General features: G+C 39.1%; 1 pseudogene; it reads left to right on the forward strand.

Moving 5' to 3' along the window:
- Window positions 1-1,787: 1,787 nt before the first annotated feature.
- LOC115026462 (general transcription factor II-I repeat domain-containing protein 2A-like) lies at window positions 1,788-2,836 on the forward strand (annotated as a pseudogene).
- The last annotated feature ends 12,180 nt before the right edge of the window (window positions 2,837-15,016 follow it).

Here is a 15,016-nt window from a genome sequence, read left to right on the forward strand (position 1 = left end):
TTTAATGAAATAATCAACCAATCATTTCATCTCTAATGTTGACCATGTTCACCATCTTATTTGGTTTTTAACATGCTATTTGCAAGCTTATAAAGCAAAATGTTACTTTTCATCCTGTGAGGAACAATGTCTTTTAAATGTTACAATATTGACAGCTATAATTAAAATGACAATATTATAAGGCCTAAAGTATACGTTTTGTATATTGGCTACTTTAAAAGTATGTTAGTCAGCCACTTGAATCTTTACATTGTTCCAAGTTTGGCTGTAGTTTCTTGTTAACTTTATTGTTGAACTGAGTTGAATACCTTACCAGTACTCAGTTTTCTGTCTGTTATGACCTGTTATTATTAGAGCTGTCAAATTAGTGCGTTCATTTCGATTCATTTATCACAGAAAAAATAACACGACAAAACAATTATCGCAGATTAATCGCGCTCTTAGATGCCCCTTGACCCTTTACGTCAGGGGTGTCAAACTCATTTTAGTTCAGGGGCCACATACAGCTCAATTTGATCTCAAGTGTGCCGGACCAGTAAAATCATATCATAATAACCTGTAAATAACGAGATCTCAAAATGTCTCCCTTTGTTTTAGTGCAAAAAAGTACATTCTGAAAATGTTCACATTTAATTAATTATCTTTTTACAAAACATTATGAACAACCTAAAAGTGCAATTTTAACAATATGATGCCTCAGTTTATCATTTAGTTGCATTACAACTTACAGATCAGTGTATCAGGCACAAAACACACAGGTCACAGGTATCTGGAACAATATAGTATTTTACTTTATGATCAAAACAACTTGTCAAGATATAGAAATAATTTTTAAATTACATTCATTTCCACATCTGTGTAGTAATCCTGACACACCACACAAATACAAAATAAAGTGGCAACTATTAGGAAGAAGGTTAAGTTCTCCCCCTGCCTTGTAAATGTATAAAATGTATACATGAAAATACATAAAGGTTGTGTCTCTTTGTACTGCAGCTGCTGACTGACATTATATTTCACACTGTTCAATGTCTTTAGAGAGCCTACAAAATGATATTTTGTCAGTGTTATTGGGCTTGGTATATGATAGAGGTTGCATTTCTATTGTGAAATGTGGCATATATTTTTTTTTATTATTGATGTATTCTTAATAAATCACGATCATAACAGCATAAAAATGACTTCCGCTAACAACAATCGGTCACTGCGCCGGCAACATCCACTTTGGCAATGTTTGGGCGATGACGTCACAAGTAGAACACAGCCGCTAGTGTTTGTCTGCGTTGAAGCGTCCAGCAAAGACTGATGTCAATTATTATGATAAAGAACGGACAACAATCGATCGCCAAGAATAATTAGCAAGCGATGTGGGGCCGTCTCCAAATCTAGCTTTCTGTGGCCAAAAGATAATAAAATGTCGTGTTTATGGACAAGACAAGTGCGTTGATGAAACCGATGATTTGAAAGAGACGACCAAATGCATTCACCAAAAGGGAGAGAGCGAAGGTCAGCCGTGCTACTGTTTAATTTATTTATTGTTTTTAGCATAAAGCCATAATCGGTCTAGGCCAGACATGGGCAAACTACGGTCCGCGGGCCATATACGGCCAGTTAGGCTTTTTAATCCGGCCCGCCGACTCGCCGTGTGGAACTGCTTGACGAAGATATAGTCAGCGAGTTAAACAAAAAGGCGGAGTCCTTTAAGTTATATTCACTAGCACTGGATGAAAGTAATGACATAAAAGACACTGCTCAGCTCCTAATTTTTATCCGAGGGATTAATGACAGTTTAGAGATAACGGAGGAGCTTTTGAGCATGGAATCGCTGAAGGGGAAAACGCGAGGAGAGGACTTGTATGAACAGGTGTCTGCTGTCATCGAGAGAATGAAGCTGCCTTGGAGTAAACTTGTCAGTGTCACCACGGATGGATCGCCAAATTTAACTGGAAAAAACGTCGGGCTGCTGAAAAGAATCCAGGATAAAGTGAAAGAAGAAAACCCTGACCAGGATGTTATTTTTCTTCACTGCATCATTCATCAAGAATCTCTGTGTAAGTCTGTATTGCAGCTTAATCATGTCGTGGATCCAGTTGTAAAACTTGTTAACTTCATATGAGCAAGGGGACTTAATCACCATCAGTTCATTACGTTCCTAGAGGAAACCGATGCGGATCACCAGGACTTACTTTACCACTCTCGTGTCCGCTGGTTAAGTTTGGGGAAAGTGTGTCAACGAGTGTGGGAGCTCAAAGAGGAGATTCGCTCGTTTTTGGAGCTAATGGGGAAATCCAACGAATTCCCTGAGCTGAGCAACACGGACTGGCTTTGTGACTTTGCGTTTGCTGTGGACATATTGTCACACATGAATGAGCTGAACGTTGAGCTGCAGGGGAAAGATCAGTTTGTGCACGACATGTACACAAATGTGAGAGCCTTCAAATCCAAGCTGATTTTATTCTCCAGGCAAATGTCAAACAAATCTTTCGCTCATTTTCCCACACTGGCCATGCAGAAAGAGGCCATCCGAAACGTGAAGAAATACTGCACATCACTGGACGACATGCACAGAGAATTCTGCCGTCGGTTCTCTGATTTTGAAAAAATTGACAAGTCACTTCAGCTGGTGTCCTGTCCCCTGTCCCAAGACCCCGAAACAGCACCGCATGAGCTGCAATTGGAGCTGATCGATCTTCAGTCTGACTCCGTCTCACAGGAGAAGTTCAAGTCTCTTAAACTGAATTACTTTTACGCTTCACTTAACGAAGCCACGTTTCCAAACCTCCGGAGGACTGGCACAGAAGATGCTGGCATTGTTTGGCTCGACCTACGTGTGTGAGCAGACTTTCAGCGTCATGAACATCAACAAAGCCCGTCACAGATCCCGGTTAACTGACCAACACCTCAGATCTATCCTGAGAATTGCCACAACAAAACTAACTCCAGACTTTGATGCACTGGCAAAAAAGGGAGACCAACAACACTGTTCCCACTGAAATGTGAGTTTCTCTACTGTGTTATGAAAAAAATGCATATGGAAAGTTTGGAGGAGCGTCTTTTAATTAAGAGCAATGTGCGCATTTACGCACAGCAGCGGTACAGTAGCTTAATTTACACGCCGCACATCGCTCTCAATTTAAAGACCCCTTTCTAGTTTCTGCTGCAGGCAGGATATTTAATACAGTCTATCTCTCAGGACAATCCGTCCATTATTTTGCGGGGTTTAAAACAATTAGAAATTATTGAGCTTGAGTATTTCGTTGGGTAATAATATGTTTTGAATGTTGAAAGTGATCTTTTTCCAGTAAATGTTGATTTCTTTAACTTTGCACCTTCAATTGAAATGTATAAAAAACAGACGCAATCTCCAGGTTTGATAAATTACATTGCGTGTCCAAATGCTCCTGGTCCGGCCCGCAAGTCAAAAGGTTTGCCCACCCCTGGTCTAGGCCTACTGTATGTAACGAGTTTACACCAGGCCCTAGCCAATGTGTGTTATTGTTTGTAGTATTAATAACTTTAGCTAATTACACTTCATTAGCTTAATTAAGTATAGATTCAATGTTTATAACAGGCTTCTCCATTTTATTCTGTAGTTTGAGTAAAAGCGTGAGTCTATTTAACTTTTAACTATCACCCTATTATTACAGAGGTGTTGAAACATTGGTGAATGAAGCCACTGACAGAACTGAGGACACCTGTATGATCAGCGACCATCTATTGGACATCCACACTGGGGAGGGAGCTGTGTGTACACCAGTAAGTATACAGACTGTACGTCATCTGTACATTACAGTTGTAGTACCAGTAGACCTGCACATGACGTGTTAAACATACAATCACCACATGCATGTACATAATTCATATATTTAATTGTTTGATTTGATATCATTGCTCTCTCAATCACTTCAACCACATCTTTTATTATGAATGTTATTAGATATTATCTTTACGCAGACATGTATAAACATGCAATACAATTTCAAGCTTGTTTGAAAGATTTATTAGTAAAGTTGTGTTTTGTACATTTCAGACATGTCAGAAAGGAATTGCTGTGCAGACGGATCCCCCTCCACAGACACACCACAAGTCCATGCAGGCGCGACCACGTGTCAGCTCAGCTGGACTGCAAGTTCCAATCCAAGTTGGTTGTTCCAAAGGTCAGCGTCATAATATTTCAACATTAATATGTAAGGTACAAATACAGATACACACATACACACACACACACACACACACACACACACACATATACATATATATATATATATATATCATTCTTGATTATAAAACATCTTTTTTGCAAAGTATGTTACTGAACTCTTGACTGAGACTCAATGCTTTGTGCCAAGACAATGTTGATGAGGAACCTTTGGAAGTCCCAGCTCCACTCAGCAGTCGGTGGAAGAACCAAACAAGAGGGATGCTGTTGTGCTGTAGAGAAGCAGATTCAATCACTGAACTGACATTGTGTTTTGTTATTGACTCTAATAAAGTGCTGATACTTGAACGACGTGTAGTTGTCAGATGGAAACGTAGCACAGATTCTTTGAATGGCACATGATGGCATTCTGTGGTTCTTACCAAGTATTCCCCAGCAGAATCTCACCGGCTGTATGCCACATAGCGATACATTCTGTAAAATACAAGATAATACATGTCAATGGTAATCACTTCAACGTTATGTATCTATTTATTCTGTGACTGGGCCAGAGTGACCATTCGACTCCCTATAAATGCATCAAAGTTTCTGAGCTCTACACATTTGTGCACACAAGTAACTTTCTCATTATGTGGCTGATCACCTGCTTGTTGATCACCTGCTTGTTGTCTGTCCCTCTTCGAATACCTTTGGTAGGTTGTCTGCAACACCCAAACATCCAGACACTTTGATTTGAATCCTGGGTGATCTGTTATGCAGGTTATGTTTGCACCATGTCCCTCATATTCATTGAATTCCTCCATGACATCCTTTTCTTGGCAGCAGTTCTTCAATTGCTTCCATAATTGTACAATTTTCACACGTGCCCCTAATTGTACAAAGGAAGAATGGTAAGGACATACTATTTATATGCCTGTGTTTGACGACGTAAGCCTGTTATGGTCGTACGGAGGTCGGATCTACCTAGTAGCAACTTTTTACCTGTTTCACGTAATTCTCGTAAAGGTACGACATCATAACTTCCATGAACATCTGGTAAGTGTTCCGGCTACTATAGGCAGCCGTAAGACAGTCAGTATACAGACTATACTTTATAAAGCAGCGCTGTCCTCCAGTCTGTTTGTTAGCTAATAGCTAATGCTTTATATACAGCTCGTAATATATGACGTTTGACATCAGACACAACGATAGAACCTCAACCGCAGAAACTTCAAGAAAGAATAAGTTATTAAACTTACAGACGTCGATGTGTCGAAGTTGAGAAATAATTGAATATTTAGCTATCGAGCAATCTGCGGACAACTAGTCGGGTTCCATAACAATTCAAGGAAACCAAGCTATCAACTCCATATAGGATAGCTTGTGATCTATTTACGATCGAGGATGATGTTACGTTTTGTTATGATGTATTTACTATTTATTGGGAAGTTCTATGAATTATAGTCAAATGTATATACCTGTCTGTGTTCTGTTGCTGCAGCGGATCTCCGCCAAATCCAGGATCACCGTCACCATCATCCGCATGTTCTCTCCCGTCTGTGTCTCCATCTTGAATACTGTGTCTTGAGCTGCTCTGTTTCCACCACGTTAAACTCGCCCGCATGATCTAAATCCACGACACCGGCATCCTCTTCAATAAACGCCTCTTCTTGAAGGTGCAACGAGTCTATTGACGACTCACTGTCACTCGATTCTGTCGAAATATCCGAGCCAGAGTCCGACATCGCCACGTCTGCCGTGCTGTCTGTGTATTCAACTGGTGGACTGTGTTCTACTTGTGACGTCAGAACACGGCGTCGGCTGTTTCCGGTAGCGGCGATGTCAACATCGGTGGTCGACATACTAAATTGTGATTTATTAAATACTGCGAGCATAGTGTCATAGAGAAATATACAACGTGCAAAAGTTTCTGAAGCAGCATTTTACATTAAGTAGGCTTACTCACTGTTTAGTTTGCTCCTGAAACTTGGCATCTTTTAGCGTCACAAGTGCATCAATATCAGGCATCAAATCCTGAGTAACAGCCAATTTCAGGATGTAGTGAATGTGTGTGAGCCTGGAGTGCAGCTTTGTTTTATTGATGCTCATTACAGAGAAAAGTTGTTCACAAAGATAGGTAGTCCCGAACATGCACAAAACCTTTGCAGCGAGGGCTGTCAATGTGGGGTGCCTTGGCAAGAGATGCTGATAAAAGGTGTCTAAGCCCGCCGAGGCAAATGAGTCCTTCAAATCTGAATTACACTGCAAGTTGATTACTTCAAGTTGAATGTCGACAGATCAGAAGCCTTGACCGTGAATGGCTTTGATGCTAATGCTATTTCGCGAGCAATAAGGTAGCTTTCACTGCTGCATCGCCGATATCTCGGATACAGGTAACAACAGACTGCTGTTTCTTCAGACCCGCTAACAATTCATTTATCTCCTCAGTTGCAAGCTGTTGTATTTTTCCGCCATGATGAGTCTCATAGTGACGCCAAATATTATATTCTTTGAGCACTGAAACCTGCTGTGAACACACCGAGCACACAACTTTCCCACTCACCTCTGTGAATAAATAGGAAACGGTCCATTTTTCTTGGAAAACTCTTCACTCCGTGTCCATTTTTCTCCTTTTTTGACAAAGACATTTTGAGTAATGACGGTGCCACAGAGTGTAATGTTGACAGAACCCGCCAGCTCCAGAAGTTCTTTTACCAGCAGCTCCAGCAGGAACAGTTTGCTTGCTTGGCAGTGTTGTGTGTGACCCCCAGTGGACACATTTGAAATAGCAGTTACTTGTATTGAAAATGTTAAGTTAATGTCTTCGCTGTCATTTTTAAACTTTGCAAAATCATTCCGCGGGACGGATTGGACCCTCTGGCGGGCCGGTTTATGTCAACCAACGCGATGTGGCCACAGTAGCCCATACCTGTCAACATTGGAATTTCAAAATAAGGGACATTTTCTGGCGGACTCCATCCATACCTTAACAGCTCTCAGCCACCAGCCCCCATATAATGTAAATGTAAACACATAAGGGACGGGTATATACATTCAGGAAATACATGTTTATTTAAAATATGTATTACTTGTACAGACATGTTTATAAGATTTATGTATTTTATTTGATGAGTTATTATCATCAATTTATTTGATGATTGATGAGTTGTGTGGCTTTTGTTTCCCCGACGAGGACTTCCTTGCGATGGCAGAGTCGGGAAACTTGTCCGCTCACTACCACTGAAATCATCGCAGAAGTTGGAAGGCTACATTATTTATATAAAATCGACATCTTTCCCTCAGCTTTGGTCACTTGGTCTGCCTCCGACACAGTTCTTGTCACAAATGAAGTCATTGACAGTGTATGTGTTTGTGCCTCTTGGGCGTGCTTGTGCTTGGACGCTTATTCCGCCGAGTGCAATACAAAAAGTATAAGTTTGCCCGGCTCTGCTTTTTATTAAATAAGGGAAGGTCTCCTCCCATTTGGCAGGTACTTGCATAAAGTTTTAACTTGTTTGGCAGGTACAAGTGCATCTCCCGTTCACTGTGACTCTCATCCATATGTTTTCGTCTTCTTCTGTGTTATTGTTCCTGTTTTCTTCTTCTGTGTGTTTAGTGGCGGATAACGTTTTTTCAGCTAAAGTTAAACATAATACTGCAGTTGTTTTACTCAGGTAAAACAACTGCTTTACCTGAGGCCCCTGAAACTTTGAGAGCACATCTCCTCACCGCAGCTTCAGCAATTGAGGTTTTGAACATCGCCCACTTAGGTTCAATGCCCCAAACCTCCACAGGGATGTTTAAAAAGATCCTTCCAAGAAGGCCAAACACTCCGAACTGCTGTTTGGGGCCTAGGCACAAACAACGATCAGAGTTTTCCCACCCGTAACCTGATGGCGTAGGGTATGGGTCGGGAACCTATGGCTTGCGAGCCATATATGGCTCTTTCGTTGACGCGATATGGCTCGCAGACAATTTTGAGCTGACATTTTTTAACATGATTAACAAGTAATAAATAATTATACTGTGTCATTTTAAAGTAAAACATTTAGCAGCGGATTTTGTTTTAGTTCTCCCCTCTCCTTTCCTCTGCTCCGTCTCTGACAGTAACTGTGTGCGCACGTGTGTGTGGGGGGGGGGAGAAACAGCTGAGGAGAAACTGCGCAAAGCAAGCAGTCCAGGGGTGTCAAACTCAATCACAGGGAGGGCCAACATTATGAATAGGACAACATGATCGCCTGCATTTATAGCCTACATGTGCTTTACTCCTTTTTTCATGTGTGTGGTCATTATATTACTTTATTTCTGAATCTACTGTCGATGTTTGTGTCAAATCTCTTTCTTTTCTCAATACTTTGGAACTTAGAAATCCAAACATTGATCCGTCCTACGAATTACGAAAGGATTGTGGGAAAACAGAGCATGTTAGCTAAGAGTGGCTAACATTAAACAAGATTTTAAAATATCTTTAGAAAACAAGATGTTCTACGATGCATATACACAGACAGTGTGCTGTGTCGTCCACACAGAGAGGCACGACAGACAAATCAGTATGAAGCATCCAGTGAAACTTCTCACAGCTGCTTCACATCCCTGCTCTCCTTCAATTCCTCCAGAGCAGTGGTCTTCACTATTTTTTACGTGAGAGCCACATTGAGAGGACAAAGTCAATAGGAGAGCCACTTTTACCGCAAAGTATGAAAAGCTACATCCAGTCATAAAAAGCACGTCTGCTTATTAATCTGTCATCCCACCCAGAACATACAATATGCAATGCAGCCAACCAATGCATTCAATACAAGCAGGATTACCTTAATACTGGGATGATGTTGTCAAACTCTTAAACCAATATTTCTGCTGAAGCCATAAAGCAGTTTCACAATCCATGTGATTTCAAAGGATGCCTCAGTTAATCGTTCAGCCGTATTAGTTGTCCTGTGTTTGAGCCTTTGTTGTCCAGAAACAGAAGAAAGCTGCTCTATTTTATTGTACGTCGTTTAGAAATGCCGCTCCAAATGACTTAGCTTAAAACCAGAGAGGGTGTGTTTGTACATCAAGCACAAAGGGTTCGACTCACGGAGGACAAATACAAATTCCTCTGTCCACTTGTCTTGAAATTCCCTTTACTCGTCTTGTATGACTCCTACCTTTCTTTTTTTAATGGGTGCAGCTGTTGTCTGTCCACAAACCACATCTCCAGCATCTTCCTCTCGATTCCGCTTTGGTTTGATGCTCCAAAGACAAATCTTAATGTTCCTCGTTTGTCACGCTTTGTTTCTGTCCAACTGGTGTGCAACCTTTTTTAATATGAAATCGATCCATTTTACGTCTGTAGAAATCACACGCGAACTAGCATGTAATGGTGAAACGAGTCGACCGGAGCCAAACTAACGTGAGTTTGAAGTGCCAGGCTAGTCGTAGTATCCTCCAATTTAAATGTACAAATTTAGCGATATAAATTATTTTTTAGCAAATGTCCATATTCATAAGCATGCTTATGTTAACATTTAATGAGCTTAAGTTTATTTATTTCTATACTAGCCCACCACGTATCTACCCGTCCAAGAGCACATTCGCTATTGTAGCGCTGATAGAGCGCCAGAACTGGCAGCTCCGCAGTGATTCAGTGTTCCGCTGAGCAAGTTTAAATATCTTGTTTCTAGTCTATATTTGCATCTTTTATCAATTATTATTATCCATTATTTGTATTATGTGTAGGCTAATAGAGCAGACACTGTGTTTTAATGTGTTATATGTAATAGCCCTGCTTGTTTTTATGAAATATCTGTATTGACTCCATAATCATATCTATCACCCCTTTATTTAGCCTCCTGCCATGCGAGCCACCAATTAAAGCTTGGCAAGTGGCGTAATGAGTAACACTGCTCCAGAGGGTAAGAAAACCAGGTGAAAAATCTTTTTTAGGAAATAATATAGACAAAACATTTTTTTTTGAAGGTTGTGCCTCACTTTAAAAAAGTTGCTCTGATGTTCTAGGACAAAAATGTCCGTGTCAAAAACTGTCGTTAACATTATTTTCCACTTTCACTAAGTTAAATCTTTTAACTAACTTCAGTCCTGATCATGGCTCACACATATTCACTCATGCCCATAAACAAAACTGTTATTCCATCTTTCTGGGATTTGGAGTTCATAACGTGATGTGGTAACTCTCTAAAGCGGCTCAACTATTGTTTGGTGCTCAGTTTGTGACTGACTGGCCACACCAGGGCTTTAGACCTGTCAGAGTTCTTCCCTGGAGGTAAAACTCATCAGTGACAGCACTTATAATAGACCTGTCAAACCTTTTCCTGCCATGTTACATTCCAGACCACATCTCTATTGGTTTGAACACATCACATGTGTAACCAGTTGAAGCTCACGCTCATGATTGCATGACTTTTGTATTTGCTCATTATGCGTATTAAGTTGAGATTCCTTCTAAAAGTCTCTAGGTGTCTTTGCACTTTTGTTCTCAACATGTATGGCGCAAATGTAAAAGCAGAGTAGAAATAGAGTTAAATTTAAAACAAGAGGAACATGCTAAATTATACTTATTATCAATCTTTCTTTCTTTGTTTTCGCTGCTTGTTTTATTGAGCAAACGAGAATCTAAACTGCGTAATGTAAAACTAAATACAGACACAACACAGACTCGCTTTTGTGGACCAAATAACTGACAATTTATTTCAACCTAAACCCAAACTGTTACCAGTTATTAAATTATGTTTTTATTTGTTTATTTGATTTTGATTTGTCTATACTTTATTATATACATTGAATGTTTTAAGATTGTCATTGAATATGAGACTATTTAATCTGCATTTCTTCATGATATGTTACAAAAGACAATGTATTAATACAGTGTATAACAGATTCTAACCCATAACTCAGCTAAATATGTTTCTGTGCTCCTCCAAAATGAATCTTATACCGACACTGAAATACATTTGACACCTTACAAAGAGGTAGACGATGGATGGATGGACCTTACATTGTGCAAGGTGTTATCACAGTCTGCATCAGCATCTCTCAGGTAAATATAGATCATTTGGAAACTGGAATGTTCCATGACTGAAGCCAGTTTGAAGGACTCAAAAGAATACTGTGAGAATTTCTTTACTGTGCTAACGAGAAAACAAGATTTTTTTTTAATGCTTATACACAGCTGTTTCTCCGTCTTCCAGTCTTGATGCTAAGCTAAGCTAACTAACGGCTGACTCCATCTACATATTCAGCGAACATGACAGTGGTATCGATCTCCTCCTTTAACCCTTGGTAAGAAAGCATATTGCATATTTCCCAAAATGTCTAACTACTGTTCCAACTTCAAAATAGTGAGGCTATATGGTGAAGAGGCTCAACTTGATTGTCCTTTATTGTAAGGGACATTAATGCATACTAAACAACTGAGCAATAAGCCTACACAAAATGTTAACTTGTGTGTAATGTGTCTCCATATCTTCAGGTACTGCTGCAACAAACCAGACATTTACCACTTCTGGGGAGATGAACATCTCTTCATGCCCCATCACCTATTATGGACAGAAATATGACAAAGTCTATGTGAGTGATTCAAATGCATTGAACTCTGTGTTTGGTCTTTTTCCATGCATAAAGATTCACTATTTGGGCACTGGCAAGAATCAGAACAAGGCTTCTCAAGTCTAAACTGTTCTTATTGCTAATAGTAATTGTATTTATTTGTTGTCTTCCAACAGTTGGCCTTCAATGCTAACAGATTTGCTGTTTGCTTCAATGGCTTATACCAACCTGGAATCAAAAATGACTGTATTTTGATGTCTGGAGGGACAGCTGACAGAGGCGACCTGGCAGTGCTTAATAAAGAAATACCCACTGGATCCGGGGTTCATCATCTTCTGCCAAACCTTAAGCATGCTGGGAGCCTATCAACATAATACCTTTGAAAGATAGTCAACAATCGGAAGTGAGTGTTTTTCAATTTCAGTGTTGACCAGTGTTACTATCAGATGTTAAATAGTAATAATAATAATACATATTCATATTAACAATAATACATATTAATAATAATAATACATATACATACATATTTAAAATCATAGCCTTTTTTTAAACGTTTTTCTCAGTCGTCTACGTCTTCGTGTCCATTTCCTGTTGTCAGATTGAAGAAGTTGAACTTGGCAACTTTGGGTCACAAGCAATTCTGACAATCAGGACACATTCTGGATACACAAATGTTGATCTTGTAAGTATAAGTACAGTATAATATTTAGAGAAATATGGATGATTTGACACTTAACTGTACTATGGATAATGAGGCGGACCAAAAGCTGCGTCCCAATTCAGGGGCTCAATCGGTATCCCGCCCTGGTCGATTATAAGACGTCAGGCGACCCACAAAAGGTTGGGAAATATCCCACTGAAAAAGTAGACAAGGCTCCTTCGAATGTAAAAGGAATAAAGAAATTTACGTGCAAGATGTGACACAATGTGACACATCGTCAGCACAACGTACATACCACTGTAGGCTATCAAAAAACCGCATGACCAATCAGAAGAAAGGATTTTCTTTCATATTGCGACATTTTCTATGCATGTAATAGATGCATCCGAAGAGCCTCCTCTATTTATTTTGTCAGTGTGCGTTCAATTTTCTATAAGATGTTCATTTTGGCTACATGAACCTGACACAATGTATTAAAAAAGCCTGGATTCAAGAGTCTTAGACAGTTACTACTATGTTTTTCGGGCACTTTCCAGGAGGCAGATGCACGAGTCAATAGCCTTACAGTTTCTAAACAGACATTCAAGACAGCTGATACCAATAAGGGCGTCATCACAGACCTGAGCGGATGCAGACTCTCAAGTTAGTAAACCCAGTGGTTCCTAAAGTGTAATTGATTATTGTTGTTTAATTGTGTAACTACACATTTTCCAAACTCCTAGGTGTTGTTTATAAGACAAATACGACAGTAAGGGACCCAAACGTATGCACTTCTGTAACCTGTGACTTCAGTGGAGTCGCTACTGCCGTAAATGATTTATTAATTTTCAAACCTTCTCTGTGTCTGAAAGTTGTTAAAAAACATTTTGGATCATTTTAGTACAAAATATATAACAGGTCTACTCATTTTTAGACATTTTAATGCGTAAATAATACGTATTATACCTTTTTAAATGAATGAAAAAGATGAAATTGGAATCCATTCGTGAGCAAGAACAATACATTCTGTTAAAATGAGAAATATAGTAAATATGAGCTGAACATGTCGTCACATTCAAACCAAAATAATAATAATAATAATAATAATAATTATAATAATAAATATTATATGTAGGCCGTCATTAAATATGATGTCTATTTTAATCTCTGACCTTTCAGATGATCACAACTGACTTGGAGTTATGCAATGTGTGTTTTGTGTGACCTCCCAAAAAATATGATGACAGAAAAGAGGCAGTGCTGTGACTCCTCTTCCATCACCAGGCTGCACACCCTCCACCCCAGCTCTCACCTCAGTTATTGTTGGTGCTCATTGCAGATAGGAATGTGACTGTACATTTGTCTTGGGTGTTGAGTGTAAACACACAAACTGGATATGGCTTACTTTCAAAACTAAATGCAAACAGATGTACACAAAGCGTCTTAACCAGGATCAGGTTACACCAGCTTTTCATAAATCCATTATGAAGCCTTACTTCTTTGTAAATTCTTCTATAGTTTGAAACTAGTGATTTTCTAAATCAGGTTGCATCACTTAAACTTAATTAGTTTTTAATTATTGTTATGTAAGGCAAGCACATGAAAGTTAGCCTTCAGGGCTTTCTGTCAAAAGGGATGTATTTTAACCCAAACCTTCATCTTTTCCTAAACCAAACTAAGCAGTTTTGTTGCTTAAACTTAAGGATTTTTCTTGCAGAAAGCCATGATGATTAACTTCTACTATGTGCACATAGAAACACATTAGATATACAAGAACAATTTCAGTTATGATTTGAAGTTGTGTCCAAATTTGAAGCGCTTTTACATGCCACACATTGAAGATGAGCTCATCCAGATATGAGTGCAATAGTTTTGGGCCTTTATGTCTAGTCTTTCTGCTAACACAGGTTTTCTGATGGGGAATTTAATTCTCTGACTTGCCTGACCTGAGCACACTTCAACATCTCAAGGTGTTTACTGAATAACATGGTGTTTCTTTCGCTGTATATATATTTTTAAGGTTTTTTCAACATGTTGAAACTTAAGAATGATGAACTGTACAATTGTATTGTAAATGTGTAGTCCTAACATAGTATGCACATATTGCAGAAAGTATTATTTAATTATTTTTATACAATCATTTATTCTTCAGAGAAATTGAAGTTTCACTACGACAGACCCACCTCAATAACATCAGCATTCATATCATAATTACAAAGCATAGGTGCATTGGGATTCTCTTACCACTGCGGTTGTCTTTTCTTAAGTCCTTAAGGCAAAAAATAAACTATTAATGTACTATACCCTGTTACTAATCTTCCACTAAGATCCCAAAGCAGAAGTATTCACTGATACTCCTCAGCTAAAACATTCAGCTATTGACATGAATAACACTGCCACACTGGGAATTAATGTTTCACATTATACTGACACTACATGAATGCAGCACAAAAGCCCTGACACAAAGTCAACAAAAGTGAAAAACAATTTGTGCATCAGCCCTGTGACAAACACACAGACACACTGAGCTGAAAACATAACTTCCTTGGCAGAGGTAATGACAGAAGCATGTTGGATTATACTTTCAGATGAAGTCATGACAATGAACACAATGATTGTCTGATAGTGAACATGATTCATGAAGGTTTGACAATATAAACATATAAGAACAACGCTGTTTCTCCAGTCTGTCT

This window comes from Cottoperca gobio, chromosome 21, assembly GCF_900634415.1.
Source record: "Cottoperca gobio chromosome 21, fCotGob3.1, whole genome shotgun sequence".
NCBI lineage: Eukaryota > Metazoa > Chordata > Actinopteri > Perciformes > Bovichtidae > Cottoperca > Cottoperca gobio.